Genomic DNA, 19,836 nt, shown 5'->3' on the forward strand with positions numbered 1-19,836 from the left:
TAGTCCTGGGCTTGTTAGGAATTCGGCCATAGAAATTTCGGAAGCACAAGAACCAGCTGTATCCTACCCATGACCTTTGAACCCAGTGGCCCCTCCCTTTGGTAATTTTGAAATTCAGTTTTTACACAAATAGTAATTAACTATGGGCGCTCCTGAAGGAGCTAACACACATTTTTCAATGAATAAAATTATCCTTGTCAGTATATCCCAAGCATTGTTGGATCAAATTTTGGGAAACATATCTTCTCATGTCCCTCTTAACTTGCCTGGGAGGAAATGATAATTCTGATATGTATCTGGAAGATAGGTAACTGTAATTCTTGGGAAACTCTGGGAGAGACTATCTAACCTGAGGGTCTCTAGTGCTTTTCCTAACCAGCAAGGAGGGTTCCACAAGGACTATTTTGCAACCATTACTCAAAATGTAAAATAATATTTTATATCTGGAAAGATCTTTATTATCCTTTGAGTATAAAATGGGCATATATAAGTCCATAGAGGATGATTTAAGATGTTTAATATTAAAATAAAAAGAGACCTACTGCAATTATCATTGGGTGTAGAACTGAGACTATACTTTTAATTTCCTGTAACATTTTTTCTATAATTTCCAAAATGACTTAAGTCATAAAAACACATAATTTTTTAAAAGCAAAAAACACATATTTATAAATCTTTGATATGAGGACATGAGGTCTAGCATACGACCAGGAGGAGTTGGTCCAACTTGCTGAAACCTCATGCTCTCCCTTAGGCTCTTTGGAGTCATCAGCCCCCATCTCTGCTGTGCTTCCGAGGTGAGCCTACACTCAGTCAAGCTAGAAATTGCTCTGTTCTTAGTTAGGGGGCTTTGTGCTGCTACCTTGGTTTCTGTAAAGTTTCTGATGCTTGACACTGAGAAGGCTGAAAAGAGCAGTGAGGTGTACCGTGAAGAATAGGCACAGAGGCCCATGCTCCTGAGTTGGCCACGTTCCAACCTCCATTGTTTCTCACAGTGGAAAGAAATGTTGGTACTCAAAGAATTACCAGGAGCTGCCCCTTCAGCTCCTACTGCAGTTCAGGACACCAGCAAGCACAGTTGTGTGCTAGATGTGAGTAGAGAGCGGGAAGTAACATCCTCTGGAACAACTCACACTGCCAATTAGGATTTAAAAATCTGCCTCCTGTCAGAATTCTGCTTCCACCACTCTTTTACTTATAAGATGTTGGTCAAGTTAATTATATTCCAGGGGACTCGGTTTTCTCTTATGTGAAAAGGAGTTAAGTCACGAACAAGGTCCTTATTTTGAGAATTAAAGTCCATTTCTTATCAACAGTTTTCTGTAAAAACTAAAGTATGAATATCCAACAAAATGCCTTCAGCATTACAGATTTTAATAAATGATTGGCGTTTAAAATTGTCCCACATCATTTTATCTTACTGATGAGATTTTAAGTTCCTTTACTCCTCTTCATATTTCCTAGGAACATTGACCATACTTAACGAATAGCCAATTGACTATTCTAACCACACATTGTAAAATTATATGCATCATTTTATTACTTGTTTCTTAAATGGAAATGCTTTGATAAGAACAAAAGATAGTGCTTATTTTCTCTATCATCTCTGTAACTGTGAACAGAGTTATCCAGTATTTTATCATAGCCATGCCTCCAGCTGTGCCCCAAAGCAAAGGTTGCCAAGGTAAAATGCTGGAGAAGTGTGGCAGGATCTGCAGATTGTGACTCTTACCTACTTAATGATATGTACAGTATGTGTCATCTTAGCAAAAGGAACAGGAGGGTTCTTTTTGAAACAGAAAAATAGTGTTCAACACAAAGAATATCCTATTTTCTAAAAGATCATGGGAGGAAAAAGAAAAGGTGAAATGAAATGCTTAAGGAGAGATGCCTGTTCTCTCTGACTCCTTAATTCACTTTAAACACAGAGAAGCAACATCAAGTGACAGTTTAACTCTTGTTTTGTCAGGCCCTAATCTTTAGCTCTTCTGTGAAAGTGAGCAAGCTGTCATTTCATCAAATAGGTGGCTAGAATTATATATGATGTCCAATATTTGAAAAATCTTATTTACAGTGATGGCAAGGAATAGAGAATTAAAAAACAACAATAAAAAACAAAACCACAGCATACGTTTAGCAAGATGAGAAATGTGAACCAAGGACTTTGGCTAAGCTAGAAAATGAAGTTGTAAATATTTGTCTAAAACATTTGTCCTTGGAATTCTGTCATTAGTGTTCTCACCCAAGGAGCAGATGGAGCATGGCTTTGCCCCCACAGCTGACTGTGTGTTACTTGAGACCATCTTGTAATCAGCAGTACAGACAATGCCTTACATCATATCATAAGTAATGCGAAGCTCATATATGCCTTAGATGTGACTTAGTGAGCTTCGTAGCTTGAACAGTTTATGTTTCTTATATTTATATACTTAAAATATATTAAATATTTATAGATTTCTTAAGCTCTTGAAGCTAAGCAGAAAGGGAAAAAGAAGCAATGTAACCATCAGCCATTATTTAAGAGGTAACCTGTGTGGCAGAAACTGCACTGAAACTTCGAATCCTGATCCAGGAATTTTAGTTGCTGATTCTTCACTGTGTTCACCTAGGTTGTCTGTTAAATGAAGATACTATTCAAAATGATGTCCTTGGTTCCTCCCTGCTCTTCAAAACATTTTGGAGCCCAATGTTATCAACTTTATTCTCAGGATTTCTTTATAGAAGAAATGTCTAGCAATTATTAATAAACAGTGAGCTATTCTAGTCCATATGTATGAGTATTATATGAAATGTACTGATGATTTATTTAGGATCTGCTATATTTAGAGCCTGCTCTAATGAAAGAGAAGTTTCAAAGTAAAGGAGAAGATGAATAACAGACAGCAACCAAAATATAAGAACAAACACCTTTGCTTTCAAAGCTGTGAAGCATTTAGCTTTCTTTGATCGATAGGTTGGAAAAAATAACAGCTAAGTATATCATATCTTGAATCTTTTATTCTACCAACACTTTCGGTCTTATGTTCAATAGAAAAAGTCATTTATTTTAAACTTTTGGCATCTCAGTCCTTTTCTCCTCTTTTGGCCATCAATGATTTTTTTTTTCTTTCTGATTTTCCTTTTGTTTCTTTTATTAAGATAAAATGTACATGCCATGAAATTCACCCTTTTAAAGTGTTAATTCACTGGTTTTTATTATATAAAGTTCTGCAGCCTCATCACCATCTAATTTCAGCACGTTTTCATCACCCCCCAAAAAACCCAGACATTGGTAGTCATTTCCCATCCCCTTCTTCCACAGCCGTGGCAACCACTCATGTACTTTCTATTTCTATACATTTTCCTATTCTGGGCATTTCCTATATTTTGAAACTCTGTTTGATTTCTTCCACTTAATATAATGCTTTTAAAATTCTACTATGTTGTTGCATGTATCATTACTTCATTCTTCTTTAATTGACAAATAATATTCCTTTGTATGAATATAATGCATTTCTTTATCCATTTATCAGTTCACAAACATTTGGGCTGTTTCCATTCATCAATGATTTTTTACTTGAATCATATCCTATTTTTTTCATTCATTATTATTTGGTGAGCAATTGGCAGTTTGGACTTCACTCTACTTTTTGCCTGGTTTTCATTAAACATATATAGTAATTATGCAATACTCAAGATGGGAATATTTGGACATAAACTTGATGATGTACATAAATAGCAACCATGTACTCAGTTCTATTCTAAATAACGTGCTAAATAAGAAAATTTGAATTTTGTTTCCCTCCTAAAAGACTGCACAGACTTCTTGATGGTAAATGATAATTTCTGCTAACAGTAAGTATGAAATATAGCTTAAGTGGAGAATAAAAAAAAAGCAAGCTAACTAAATCATCCTAGTCAGCAAAGCTACCTCCATCATCATACCCAGGATCACTTATTAGATACATCACCTATGCTAGAAACTGCATTTTCTAGTTATATTACAACCTATTTGAGGCATGTGTTATGCCATTTTATAGGCAGAGCAAATCACAGAGAGCTAAGGTGACCAGCCCCAAAATTAAATACTTAGAAAGTGAAAGTGTCAGGTTTCATCTCAAATCTCTAAAACATAGTCTTTCTTTTATTGTTAGACAAAAAATGAGATAGATAGGTAAATACATAATTAAAATTGTTTTAAGAGAATTCATGGAGGTGATAGAGCTTGAACTTGCCCATGATGTTTAGAGGGAAGATTTGGTTAATCATGATCAGAAGTTTGTAGGGGCAGTAGTTCAGGAAAAACAAACAAACAAACTCTGTGATAAAAAGCATATTTACTGCATTTGTGTGGTAACAGTTAAGACAATGATTTTAAATGGCATGTTTGGGTTTATCTTTATTGGCAGATCTCACTTGTAAATGCAATCTGTTCCTTGGCAAAGCTTATCACTCTTAACAGCTCATCAGGAAACTTACAATTTGATAGAGATTTGTGATTCTTCCAGGGTTTATCTATAGCTCCTCAGCAGTCTCAGACTGATCTGCTGCCAGGGAGCTTTTTCCCTGCACTCCGATTAAACCTCTGACTATTCATCCTGACAAATGCACGCCTACCTCCTGGCAAGTTTCCCAAGTGGGCAGCAGAAATCTGGAGAGATCAGGCCAAATTATTTTTCTCCAGGAAAGGCATGACTTTTGGGGAGATGGCAGGACACCAGACAAACATCAAAATCTGCTCAGAATTTTAGCAGTTACTAGAATATGCTTCCTATTACAGACCCATTCTTCTACCAACAAGTACCCACTCCACACGCATGCATACACATTTACTACAAAATGCATTGCACTTTCCTTCATGATGAAATTGCTATGCAGGTAGAGTTGGAGAGATGTTATTCCATAAGGGAAAACAGTCACCATCAGTGCGTTGTATAAAAGAAACCTGCGGGTTGTGTCCGTTATTCAGTCTTGGTCCTCCTTGTGGCATCTGAGAAATCATTCCTCTCTTAAAATCCCGTCCATGCCCAGCCCTTGCTTAATGTATTTTGGGAAAGTATTAACTCTACTCTTAACTACAAAGGTGGGCATGAGACTTAGGGCTCTGCCTGTCAAAGGATCGCCTACACTATTACCAGTGCAAGGCCCGGGACCAACGAGAATGACACGCCGACTGAGAATTCTAGAAAAGGGAGTTTTGATTTTTGCTGTTGGGTTGGCACATTTAGTTGGAGCTTCTTATACTTGAAGCAAAACTAGTCCTTTCTCTTCTCCCAGCGTCTACCCCGACTAGAAAATGGCAACATACACTATCTGATTGATCTTCTCACCCACACTCATTTGTATACTTTCTGGTTACAGTTACGGTTTCATTTTAGAGGTATATGACAATATGATTAAATCCACTATAAAACTTTGGGCTCATTGACATCTTTCTTTAATCAACTGTGTTTTTCTCACAAACTTTTGCACTGATGAATTAAAAAGTTTGAGTAGCTTGAAAAGTGATTCCATCTAACCTCAAAAACAAAAACCTATTTCCTGGGAGCAGATGTGTCTCAAGAGGTTAAGCGCCCACCTCCACCTCCCATGCAGGAGGTCCTGAGTTTGGTTCCCAGTGCCTCCTGAAGAAAACAAAAAAAGCGAATGACAAGCAAAACAAATGGAAAAAAAAAAAAAAAAAACCCTCAGGGAAGCCTATGTGGCTCAGTGGTTGAGGGATGGCTTCCCATATATGAGGTCCCAGGTTCATTCACGGGTCCCCAGTACCTCAAAAAACAAACAAACAAAAAACCTATTTCCTATAGCTATTGCCTTTTTCTGATATTGGTAATTGTTTCACAACTTTAAAAATAATAATGATTTTAATATATCTAATATTTTCAGTTATTTATCCCAGGTTCTAGTTGTCTCTGAGTATATGAGTTTTCAGTCATTCCTTTTGTTACTTCTTCGAATGATTTTTCCTTTTAAATCTATGCAATATTCTAAATTCACTAAGTGAGTTTTCCATTCAATTAAGTTTTACTTGATGGTTTAATCATATACTTATTAGAGTGCAGCAATCAATTTTAGTCTCTAGAGAGTTAATTGAAATATGCAGAACTTGATAAAGGTATGCCATTTTGTACTTGAAGAATCATAGCATTTTTGTTTAGCTGTATGAATTAGTTTCAAAGACAACAAAATTCCTCTGTGCTCATTTGCGATGCTATATTCAGAACTAGACCATCTACTTTTCCTGTTTATTATAATCTCTTTTAAATATCGTCACCTTTTTCTCTTCTCTATTTCCAGTCACCCTGTTTCAATCTATTTTCCTTTCCATTATGACTTTTTAGGGTAAAAATGGCAGACATTTGAAATAACCTAAAATCCCGTTTTATGTCCATACTGTGGAAAAAGAAACACATACATACACACACACACACACAAACTAGGAGTTGGTGGGAAATTACTAATGACAAGGTATAATGACTCCTCTATTATTCTAAGAAAATAAAAAGGGATACAAACCTTAAATACATTGTGATCTCAATTGTGAATTTCTAAAGGAGCACATTGAATTTTTCAGTTATTTTTCCTTCATATGTGTTTCATTAATCAAATTTTCTACAATGAATATATATATTACTTTAAAATCAGAAAATGAATAAAATTAATCTCACCTGTTCTTTTATCTTATCATTTGTATGTGCTGTTATTAAAAGTGGCTTGAAAATCATTTCTATAGAGTAAGAAATCTGCCTAAGAGGAAAATATGGCACTGGGTAGTCAAAGATAATGGACTTATTTGCCCATTCAACAGAAGTCAGTGGGACTGTATATTGATATAAAGGAAATAGCTTCATCAAAGAGCTTGGAGAGTAAAACTGTATCTTACTTTACCAGGCTGCTTTGACAAATACCGCACAATGGGTTGGTTTACATAATTAACGTTTATTGGCTCACTGTTTCGGAGGTCAAAGTCCAAGGTAAGGCATTGACAAGTTTGTGCTTTCACCTGGTTTCAGCAGTGTTCTGGAGCTAGCAGTCAGCAGTACTTGGGTTTCCATTCCTAGGGTGATATTCTCTCCTTTTTTCAATTCTGCTGGGTTCCAGCTCCTGTTCCATGTGGCTTTCTCTTTCTAAAGCAGGGGTTCTTACCCATTTTTTCCCACAGGCCCCTTTGCCAGTCAGATGAAAACCATGGACCCTTTACTAAGTCCACACTCTACTGCGTATTATTTAATAAATAGAACACACCTTCGTCAACATGTCACCATAAAAATAATGCCTTTGGAGTTTCAATTCAAGCTCATGGACCACTTATTAAGAACCCCTGTTCTAAGGACTTGAGTAGTTTATTCTGTTTCATCTTGCCACCCTTAACTAAAAAATAGCATCTTCCAAAGGTCCTATTTAAACTAGGTTCACACACATAAGGAGTCAAATTAAGATCTAAGAAATGTCTTTGTTGTGTTACATAATTAAACCTACCACAACATGCTTGTCAGGAGGATTAGAAATTGACTATATTGCATTAATTGGCCATAAAGAATGCAGAGAGGAGATCAAAATAACTAAGTGATGGAGGAGCAGATGTGAGTAGAGCAGTTGAGAGCCTACCTCCCATATGGGAGGTCCCAGGTTCAGCTTTTAGTGCCTCCCAAAAAAACAACTGACAACAAGGAGAAACTGAGCAAAAACAATGAGCAGACAATGAGCAAAAACAATGAGCAAAACAACAAGCAACCAGAAGAGGGAGCCATTTCGGGGGGTGGAGGTGGGAATAACTAAGTGATGAATGGTTAAGACTGTACAGATGATGTCCCACACCAGTGCTCCTTCTCTGCCATAGCTGAACTCCTCCGTGATCCAAAACTTCTTCAAAAATGAAGCCTAATATATTGCCAAATTCAATTAGTAGGAAAATGAAATAGTAATGATAGTTTTAAGGATTAGAAATAAAATATATACTAATTTAGAAAAACTAAAATAAAGTAAAAAATAAATTGGGGTATTAAAAATGAAAAATACCATAAAACTTTGTTTTTGATTTTTTGCCTTTCATCACTGTAATAGGTGTTGCCCCGTATTTACAGTGGCAAGGCAATCTCTTCCATTCCTTCCTCAGTGTCTACATCCTTTTTTTTTAACTGTAAATTTTGTCTTCAAAGACGTTTTAGATCACAGTAAAGTCACATATACAATATAGGGGACTCCCATATATTCAACAGCAAACCCTTGTCCCCCTTCCCCAGCAATGATCTTTTTACATGTGGATGTTATATTTGCTACAGTTGATGTATGCATATTGAAACATAGCTGTTAACCATGGTTCCATTATGGTTTATATTTTAGACTGTACTTTTTTCTAAATTTTCAGTTATATTATGGTTTATATTACATTACATTTTAGACTACATACCTTAAATTAAATATGGCCTATATCCATCATTGCACAATCTTGCAGAACACTTCCATTGCCCCCCATTTACTCCCACTTTCATCTATTATATTCCTCTCTCCTCCTCCCCTAGGGGCCCACAGTGACAACCAAGCTTTACTGCTTGAAGGACCAGATTCATAGATACTTGCAACAATGCTGAGGGTTTAACATACTAGTCTGTCCTCCCCAACTGAGAGCCACCCATGCTCTCAAGAGACACACTTCCCTCTGTTTGAAGACATCAGGCCTTCCCAGCATGGGGGTACAACACCTTCCTGCTCATGGTATAGGTCTCCACCCAATGATATAACACACTATGACAAGATAAGCACTCACACATTGTCTTGAAGCCCGCCCCAGGTGCACCCTGTGCCAGATGCCCCCCATTGAACTCTTTAAACAAGTAACCCTTCCTTATTATATTTTCTAAAGAGTTTTCTCAACGCTATAGTTTCAACCATTACCTGACAATCTCCCATGTTCACCTGCTTCCCTCAAACTCTCCCCACAATTCCATAGACCATCTGACCCATCTTCCCAACCCTAGACCCCCTCAAGCCTGCAAAGCCCCAGCCAATGGTATCCCTATGCCCCCTTCTTATCCCTTCACTGCACAACTACTTTCCTCTACTTTATCATAGATTTTACCCATGTAAATATCAGCTCACAACTTCCTCTCCCCCCATACTTCCTGTAAGCCTATTGTCCAGTCTCCAGCTCTCTGAGACAGCTTGATTTGCTTAATTAATATCAGAGAGGTCATGTAGTATTTGTCCTTCAATGCCTGGCTTGCTTATTCAACATAAGGTCCTCAAGATTCATCCATGTTATCCCATGTGTCTTCTTACAACTGAGGATTATTCCATTTTTGGATGACACATGGTTGGGAGGGAGTTCTCCAGGGCATGTATATAGGATATAAAAAAATGTTTGGATATTTGTTGAGTATTGTCATAGTAGGTAGGGTTCCACATGACAGCTGAGGGAGTGCTGAGTTCCTAGCTGGGGGAGCGCTGTCACATTCCCCAATGGAACAGCAACAGCCCCCCAAGTGCAAGGGCTAAGACCAGTGAAGAAGAATGGTCCAGTGATGGGCCCTTGATACTGATGACTATGCTTATAAGCCCACGTGCTTGAAATTTCAACTGGGCCTCGAGCTGCAGGGTGCCTAAGAGTTACCTCCTGAGAGCCTCCATGTTGTTCAAACATGACCACTCTCTAAGCCAAACTCAGTATATAAATGTATTACCTTCTCCCCAGTGTGGGACATGACTCCCAGGGATAAGCCTCCCTGATACTGAGGGATTACTACCATTACCAACTGGTGATGCAACTAGAAAAAGACCTTGAATAAAGAGGGGAAATGGTAAAGACAAATGAGTTTATATGGCTAAGAGACTTCAAATTGCATCGGGAGGTCATCAGAGGAGTTGCCCTTATGCATGTCCCATCAGGATTCCAGAGACAGCCAAAAGTAGATATAACCCCAGGTACTGGTGCTCCTGAGGGCTATGGAGACACACAGGTTCTACGGTCATGACAGATGGCTCTGGAGATCAATGCCTTGCCACTGGGCTCCTGAGTGTGATGGATTTGGACTCAGTTGTGTCCTCTCTACACATGCTTCTTCTATCACTTTTGTGGTATCAACTTGTGGTTGGCACTGGGGTTGGTGTATACCCAGGAGACTTCAATCTCTGGACTGACCATGTGCCAGCTGGGCCCTGAGCCTCAGCGGAGTTGTGATATCTACTCTGTGGTTTGTTTGACTTACCCAGGTCACAGGCTAACAGGGAAGTGAAGATGGTCAACCACCACACCAGGGAACTGAGAGTGTCTACAACTGCAAGCAGGAGAATCTCATCTGACAGGCATGTGAGATCTAAGTCCCCTCTTGATTTAGAGGTGGAGTGGACATAACTATCCCAGGGTCCACAAGATGGAGGAATAAAATATGGATTAGAGTGGACTTACTGGTATTCTATTATAGAACCATGTGACTCTAGCAATGGAAGAAAATGTATCATTAATGTGGAGAGAATGGCCACAGGACTTGCTGAGGGCAGGCAGAGGGAGGAAGAGGTGTGATATGGGGGCATTTTTGCGACTTGTACTTGTCCTGAATGATATTTCAGGGACAGATGAAGGACATTTTATATCCAGCCATAAATCACTGAATGGACTGGGGGAGAGTGTAAACTACAATGTAAACTATAATCCATGCAATGTAGCAGTGCTCCAAAATGTATTCAGCAAATGCAATGAATGTGTCACAATGATGAAAGAGGTTGTTGATGTGGGAGGAGTGGGGGTGGTATATGGGAATCTCTTATATTTTTTAATGTAACATTTTTTTGTGATATATGTATCTTTTTAAAAAAAAGACAAAATTTTGTTGTTAAAAAAAAAGACTATACAAATTTATATTCAAATAGTGGAATTCAGAGCTATGAATGATAGTCATTTCTGCAGGATCAAACCTAGACCAGAGATTAATTTTTACCTTGTAATTTGCAGGTTTAATATATGATTAATTGATTAAGTTAATGAAATATCACTATGCAATTTGAGGCTGTTTTGTTAGTGGTGTAGAACTGAAAATTAAAACCTTGAGAATGGAAAAAAGAAAGATGTTTGAAAGATATCTTTTAACTGAATAATTATGAAGGGTCTGAGAATTTACCCCCAGAAAGCTAACAAGTGTGTATGTGTATGTGTGTATGGTATGTACATGTAGATAGTTAGGAAGATATATAAATACATACATGCACACATATATAAGTTAGAGATAAAGATAGACAAAAACCATTTGGCCTCTGGATCAGAAACAAAGACAGTTGTTACTCACAGTAACAGAGATACAGGGATTTCTACTGGTGATGTGGTGATAGCCAAAAAGTATCTGTACATGCAAAGGGATTAGGTACAAGACTGAAACTTCCAAATTAGGAAATTTTTGTCTTATATAGGGCTACTGGTGATTTGCCCATTCTCCAACAAGACATTCAGAGATAAGCATCAGCCCAGTTTAATCTTATCAGAATGAGACAAAAGGGTGACAATGCATGGAAGAAAGAAGCCTGATTTAGGTATTGGTCTAGTTTATTTTTATGTCTTTATTATGAAATTGATATGTTACTTCAATATTAGCTGTGCTGTCTTCATGGTTTCAGACTTCTAGACTTTTGGGATCATGGAAACACAATTAACCTTTATGTTCATTTTATGTAAAACACTCTGTAAAAAAGAAGATACTTGTATCTGCTAACATGTTCCTTTGCCTGCTGACTTCAAAAGACTGGACCACTTCAGCAGCGATAGCTGAGAATATGAGTCTGATGTTAAAGCAGATTTGGTAAAGCCAGGCTGATATCTGTAGGTTTTAACTGGAGAAAGTTAGGAACCAGTTAAAACACGCACTTATGCTACTGTTATGCAAATTGTCCTTCTGGTGTGAAGGGATATTTGAAATTCTAGAAAGGGGTTTTATTTTCCTCTTACGTGACCTTTTTTTGGAAATAATCTAAAGAATACAATGATTATGTGAAAATTACTGCTATTCACATTTTAGCAACAAATAAAAAAAAAAACAACTAAAAACACCATTTAGTTGAGTGGCAATCAACTGCTCTATTATCTAGCTTGGAAAGGACTCTTATCACACAAAGTGCCATTCATAACTTTGACACTGCCATATGAATTAATGATGACTGCTGACAATTATGAAGACTTAAATGAAAAGGACCTTATTATCTTTTTACTTTTTAAGGAAATGCATTGCTTTTGTATACCTAACTTGATCTTAATTATCAGGGATTCAAATTATTGTGAAGCAATTATATTTCTGATGCTAGGTTGGAAAAAGCCAAAATGAAACTATTTTAGAGTGTATAGATACTTTGGAAATCTCACCACCCCCCCACCAAAAAAAGAAAAAAGTTTGCCACTGACATTACAATGATTAATTAATATAGTATTTATAAGTATAGTAAGTAAAAATATGTTCTTTGAATGAGATAAACTGGTAATAAATAGTTTAACACAAGAGCTGGTAGCTATTTCTTTAAAGGGCCAGTCAGGAATATTTTAGGCTTTGTGGGCATTATGGTTTCTGTCTCACTAGTCATTTCCTTCTTTGTAGTGTGAAAGCAACCACAGACAAGATAAATATGAATAAGCATAGTCGTATTGTGTTTTTATAAGAACAGGCATTGGTGAGTCATATTTGGCATGCACCCCATAGTTTGTGGTCCCCTGGTCTAACACACTAAATTATACACATTTGTTTAAATAGGAGGCCAGAGCATTATAAAAGTAGGTTATGTCACTTTAGATTTGCAAGGGTAGTGATCACTGTATTTCTAAATAAAAGTATAACAGTGAAAAAAATACTAAGATTATAAATGTAGTGAAAACATTTGATCATATAGTAGACAAAAAATTATTGGTTGAGATCCTTCTTTGGGATAAGTGTCATATTATATACTACAGAAGTTTTGAATACTGGATCCCCCAAAATATGACCAAATAATTGGTTAAATGTGACAAAACACAGGTGAGTTTCTGCTCGCACTGGTAAAGGAGATTAATGTCTTGATATCTGGCTGTATAAGGAAAGGGAAGGATAAAAGAGGGGGGTTTATGAGCTTTTGGGGGATGTGGTTTAAGCCATGTCTTTCAAAGAGCAGATCCCATTAGGATTGGGTGAAATCTATGATCTAAGAATGTGGGATTGGTGAATTCAGGGAGGGGACGGTTTGGGAGAGAATCTTGACTAATAAAGTCATTTGATGAGCTACATATTTTTCTGAGAGATATTTACTCTAGTGACATTAGTTGAATAGTCAATTTTTCAAATAAATGTATTTTCAGGAAGTTCCTTAAAAAATGATGAAGTTATTTGCAAGCCCATCTTCCTTACAAGAGTCTTCTGAAATATTAAAGTCATATTAATGCCAACAGTTGAACAGTAAACTCATGTTAAGTAGACAGTAAGATGTATGGGTGTAGATGGTTTTGGTTCTAAAAGAAGCAAGAGCTATGTCCGTTCTTGAGTTTATCATATATTTGAAAACACAAGCCAAATAATCAAAACTACTTAAAAACAGACAGAAAAATGTTGCTGAATGGAATTACATGATTAAATATTAAATTATTGGCATAGACAACCATTGCTAGGAATTCAGAAGAAGAAGATATTGAGTGAGGACTTTAGATGGGCTGGGAATTTAACAATAGTTTGAAAAACAAAAATTCTAGGCAAGACTTGGGGCATTTGTTAGTGAATATAATAAGTGAATCTGTATGGGAATGAAGAATAAGATGTCTGAACAATTGTATAAAACATGATCTTTGGGCGGGTGTAGCTCAATGATAGAGAGCACACTTCACATGTATGAGGTCCTGGGTTTAATCCCTGGTACCTCCTGAAAACAAAACAAAGAAACAAAAAATAGATGATCACTATTTCATAGGAAATAATTAAATGGTAAATATGGAGCTATATGTTGAAGCCAAGTGATGAAGAACCTGAACTGCCAATCTTTGACTGTTATACTTTACTAGCAGGGTGTTGTGGTTGTTTTAAGTATTATGAGACCACATGAAGTATTAGGTAGAAAAGGTTGGAAGGTGTGATAGGAATGAACTACAAGCAGAGAACAATTACACAACCAAACAGTTGTCCAGGGGAGAGGATATAAAGAACAAGATTAATATAGGAGATAAAGAGATCGAGAGGAGGTGATAAATGTGAGTGTTTATGGAACGTGGAGGGAGGGTATAGCCAAAATGTAAAGAGTTTAGTTTTGTTATACTCAGTTTTATGTATCTACATGACATTTATGTGGCCAGCATAGAAATGGAAATATGAAACTGGCTTATGGGAGAGATCGGGACTTGAGTGGAAAGTTTAAGAATCAATATAGGAAAGTGTGAATAAAAAGGATCACTAAAAGAGAAGTTGTTAACTTAAAAAAATAAACAAATAAAAAATTTTAAAGCCCAGGGCTGAATGTTAAAGGATCCCTTTGTTTAGATAGCAATTGGCAAGACAGGTCCTATGGAGTATTTTGAGGAAAGGATCCCAGGGCAATGAAGTGGTTCAAAAAAAGAGAAGAGGATTTAAAAATCCTTCTGTTCATCATCTTTGTCACACACTGCAAAGTTGAGTGAGGTGGAGATTAAGTGTGGGGGGAGAGAAATGGGAATTTGTTGGTGACGAAGGAAGGTTGAGATTTTGGGAGATTGAGGACTACAGCTGCACTGCAGGGAGATGTGGAGAGCATGTGTGGTCAACACACAGAATAAGATAGAGGGAAGCAGATTTGGCTCAATGGATAGAGCATCTGCCTACCACATGAGAAGTCCGGGGTTTAAACCCAGGGCTTCCTGACCCTTGTAGTGAGCTGGGCCACGCGCAGTGCTGATGCGCTCAAGGAGTGCCCTGCCACAGAGGGGTGTCCCCCATGTAGGGGAGCCCCATGTGCAAGGAGTGTGCCCCATAAGGAGAGCCGCCCCACATGAAAAAAGTGCAGCCTGTCTAGAGTGGCACTGCACACATGGAGAGCTGACGCAGCAAGATGACGCAACAAAAAGAGACACAGATTCCCGGTGCCACTGACAAGAATATAAGTGGACACAGAGAATGGACACAGAGAGCAGACAACTGGGGGTGAGAAAACTGAATTAAAAAAATCTAAAAAAAAAATTAATTTAAAAAATCTAAAAAAAAAAAAAAAAGAATATCCAAAGTATTTATTGAGGCATATTGTGAAAGGAAAGGTTCCAGGAACAACAGGATTTAGCAAGAGAGATAAATGAAGGTTTTTTTTTTTTTTAAATAGAGAAATGTATACACTATAAAAAGTACAAATAGCTGGCACTGAGGAAGCAGAAATCTAAGATATGTAAGAGCTCAGAATACTGAGTTAGTTACAAAATAGAGCTTTACTTTGTAAAGGAGAAAGGTCATCTTTCTCAGACGTCTGGGGAAAATAGAAGAGGATATGGAAAAAGATTTTGAGTTAGAGGAAAAGAACAGGAAAGTTGTTTGTGTTGTCCTCAGGTAAATACATGGAGACTGAGACTCTTTAAAAAGTGAGGAAAAAGCAAGGGGTCGTCAGGGGTTCTCAGGGGTGGGGAAGGATGAATAGAGGGAGCATGGCATTTTTTGGTCAGTGAAACTGTTCTGTAAGATACTGTAATTGTGGATATGATGCTACACTTTTGTCAAACCTATAGAACTGTACAGCATAAAAGTATAAACCATAATGTAAACTATAGACTTTGACTAGTAGCAGTGCTTCAATATTGGCTTTCAATTATAACAAGTTACCACACTAATGTTAGATGTTAGTAAATCAAAACTTCTCTTTAAAAAAGTGAGGAAAATTTTACATAGTGCCATGAGCTGTGCTTCAGGTAAGATGACTGCCAAGCCTGCTGCTTTTCAGCTCTGATTAATTCACTACTGTAGATTGGCCAGATATTGAGTTAATGGATAAGACCTTAACTTGGTTATTTTACAAATCCTTCCTAAATTTATCTGAGCATTTTCTGTGTTAATCATTTCATTGTTTTATTTAACTGTTTTCATTTTCACTTTTCTCAGTTTGTTCTTTGAATATATATAAAAAAATGAGATGCTACAGAACTTTTATTTAGATATATCAAAAGCAGATTTTAAAAACTGAATGTCATGCTTAGATTAAAATGTCTCAAAGAGCTAATTTGCCACTATGTTTTCCCATTTTTTGAAAACTCTCAAATGTGACATTAGAATTATTTATAAATCCATTCCAGATACAAATGTACACATGTACACAAACATTGAATTTTGAACATTTAAACCAGATATGTCAAAGGTAAATGCACACGTATATTATCAATAACACCAACCAAAACCAATAGGGTGATTTTATACTGATAGACTTTGTAGGTGTATTTTCTCAACTGTCAACTTCCTAGAAGACCCCCAGAATAACCAATTAATAAGCAAAGCTGAGATTATTACCTGGTGCAGTCAGGGAGGACACAAGTTTGAATCTTAAAGGGTCTACATATGTAGGAGGGCTATCCGTGGTGAATATGTATTACTTTTATACACTTGGGGGTCTAGTCTTTCAATGTGAGGATCTGGTAGGGGTTTGGCACATTTTATGATAGAATTATTTAGGATTGGTGGGCATAGAGAGGCAAGCATTTGACGTGATTCTTGTTAAGTAACAGTTGTTTGATGATTGAGCAGTTCGCCTACTTCAGATAAATTACTTTGTTGCATTTTCCTTTGGTGGAGAGAATGAAGATTTTTATTAATTTAGACTTATCTTCCCGGGCAAGAGCTACCGAGATAAAAAGTATAGTCATGTCTATGTAGGCCACTGTAGTTCTTGGTGCTGATAGTTTAAGAAGATACAGAGGTGGTTTCAGTCAAGAGCAAAAGAGAACCGAACTGAAAGGTGAAACATTTTACGTTCTTCTTTGTGTAGAAAAAGTACCAAATATAAAGTTGCGTTTACCCAAAATAGAGGAACTAGGGCATACTACCATACTTTTTCTTTTTGATAGGCAAATTCTAGGGGGACATATTCAATAGAAATGACAGCAGTAATCATTTAGGGGTACAGAAGCCTGAAGATAGATGCTTGGATCCCAGAGTTGGTAGGTGAGCAAGTGATTCTATCCTGTCACCACACCTTTTCATTTAAAAATGGATTGAACTGTACATGTGTTCAGGATAATTGACTCTTCACTTTTAATGAGCTGAAAAGGAGGATAGATTATTTAATCAAAGCACTGTGTAGACATGCATAATGCTGTGTTTTAAAAATGTTTCAAGTACAACTACCTTCAACTTCCTGTGTTAATGCACTTTACTCATTGATCTAATTCACTTACGTTTCATTAGCTAATATTAAACAAAATACAAGGTAGACAGGTTTGAAATATAGTCCCAGAGAGTAATTTATTATTATAGTAGCAGGAGTTTCAAAACTGGGAGATTCCACCAGGGATTCTAAATCAAGAAGTAAAGTAGGCTAAATCTGAGACCAAGGAGAACAAATTTTAAAGAAAAACAACAACAAATAATAATGAGTATTTATATGGGCACAAAAGTAACACAGCTATTATGCTTTAAAAACAATTCATGCAAATGTTTTTATTAAATATTAGGCTAGAGAATTACATTTGAAGTTTGTAAAAAAAGTATTTCTCCTACTTATGCAATGTTGAGAGCGTAGGAGTTCAATTTGCAAGAATGGAGATTTAAGAGTGTTTACAAATCTCATATCTCTGTAGATTTATTTAAAGTTCAAATAATTATCTGCCACAATTGTCTTTAAAAATTCAATTTAAAATGTAGCCTTCATCTTCTAAAGCAAGCTTGACTTCGTTCGACTTTGTTTCTAAGGGAAATAAAGACTAGTTTTGCTTCCTCTGTCCTTTGTCACAACCCATCGTTCTCAAGGTTTTCTCTTACTTAAAGGAAAGATTATGGGGCCATGTGTTACCCTCTTCCACTGAAGAGTCTTCACCATCTGTAAGAAAACTGCTCAGTGAGGTCTCCTTTCTGCCTGAGTCCACACACTTCATCCCTGTTGAGGATTCTGCAGCTTGCTTGTCCCCTAGTGGGAGAACCACTCACTGAGTGGCCTTTTGGCATATTTATCCCCAAGGAGCTGTGGAGTTCCCTCTTAACTCTGAGGAAATATTACAAGGATGATGTATTATTAGGGCAGGGTATTTCACTCTTCCTGAAAATCAAGGAGTGTTCCTGAGTTGAGACTATAAAGAAAAATAACAGAGAGAGAACACATGTCACTACCCCAGTTTGGGGTTTAACTATTAGCTACAGCAAGCATGGATTGAGAGTAGGAAGGCAGGAGGCCAGAATCAGCTGCTAAGACCAAACGAGGAGCACAGGGGACCAGGGCTGCTGTTGTGCTGTGGTCCTAAACACGGCATGGGAAGGAAAGGCAAGAGAGGAAAGTGGCGTAAGTCAAAATCAGCACTTACTACTTCTGTAAAACTGTGTCCACTCTGTATCCGCAGGAAGTTATTGTAGGTAAAGTAGAGGATAAGGAGAATCTAACTTATTGAGAGCCAATGACAAAAGTGCAGAAGGTGATACAAGGCTTTATTTTACTGTTCACATAGGCCTATCTTTCAGTCTGTTCAGTTAGCCACAGATAGTAACCTGGGAATCCCTTCTTTTGTCTCTTTTCCACGTTTCTTAAAATGCCATTTGTCTTTTCCCATCCCTCAAGACACAGTTCCAATATGTCACTGCTCACACCTGGTTAAGAGCCGGGAGAACTATTGCCCCTGTGCTCCAGCCCAGCGGCCACTCTTGGCGCTAATGGGAGGGTGATATTGGACTTCCAGTCTTCCAAATGAAGGACCAAAGGAAAACAGAATTTTTACCATTCTTGATTGATAGCCTCTCCTCATATAACTTCTAGATGTTACTGTTTATACATACTACTTATATAATTAGGAGAGGGGATGGGAGACATTCCTCCACTATAAATGTCAGACATTTCCACATATGTAATCACAGTTAATCCCTCACCATGCAGTGCTTTTTTTTTTTTCGTATGCAGATGAAGACATTCAGGCTGTCAGAGATTATAATTTATATAAATTCATTACCTATGAATAGGGGACCCAGTCCTTTGAATATTGCTTTTCTTCCAAGCATGAGTAGAGAGTTACGGAAGTGTAATATCATGGAAAAGATTACAGTTGGGTAAAACTGGAAAGGAGATTATCATAAAAAGTCAAAATCACTCAAGACTTTCAAGACTGGTTTTATTTAGCTCTCTTCCCCATTACATAATTTTGACTATCTCTTAATAGCTGTGTGTCCTCTCTGGAAATTTTTCCCTCAAGCTGATATTTGCAGTCAGACATTTAAAAAATTTAATTTCCTGGCCTATGTGACTGAAATTAACTAAAAAATAAGTAAAATCAATAGGTGCCCAGAAGCATTGCAATTATTAACACTGAAGACATTATTTTCTTAAAGTTGACAAAGTGGACACCACTGTAGACTAACAGTTTCAGTGATTTTTTTTTTTTTCAGGAAGTACCAGGGATTGAACCTAGGTCCTTGTACATGGGAAGCAAACACTCAAACCACTGAGCTATACCCGCTTCCCTCAGGGATTATGATCTGTGATCATACAAGTCACATAAAATATCAGAGACAGAATTTTCAGCCCATTGGAGAAGAGGTCAAACAGGGGCTGACTGGGTGGTAGAAGGACTGGATACATAAATAAGTCTGGGTGAAGGTGGTTCAATTTGAGTAGCCTTAGAATTGTGCAAATTTATGGTGGGCTGGCAGCACTTGTTATGAGTTAAAACTAGATGACTCACTGGTAGCAGCTTTCTTTGGAAACTGTAGGCAATTCTCTTTGTCC

At 37.2% G+C, this 19,836-nt stretch overlaps 1 protein-coding gene across 3 annotated transcripts in view; it reads left to right on the top strand.

Annotated features, from left to right (window-relative positions):
* DPP10 (dipeptidyl peptidase like 10) overlaps positions 1 to 19,836 on the top strand; it is a 1,447,377-nt gene that overhangs the window by 1,010,556 nt on the left and 416,985 nt on the right. The gene's annotated exons all lie outside the window — the stretch shown is intronic.

The sequence above is a fragment of the Dasypus novemcinctus genome, chromosome 7 (assembly GCF_030445035.2).
Source record: "Dasypus novemcinctus isolate mDasNov1 chromosome 7, mDasNov1.1.hap2, whole genome shotgun sequence".
In the NCBI taxonomy this organism is placed as follows: Eukaryota; Metazoa; Chordata; class Mammalia; order Cingulata; family Dasypodidae; genus Dasypus; species Dasypus novemcinctus.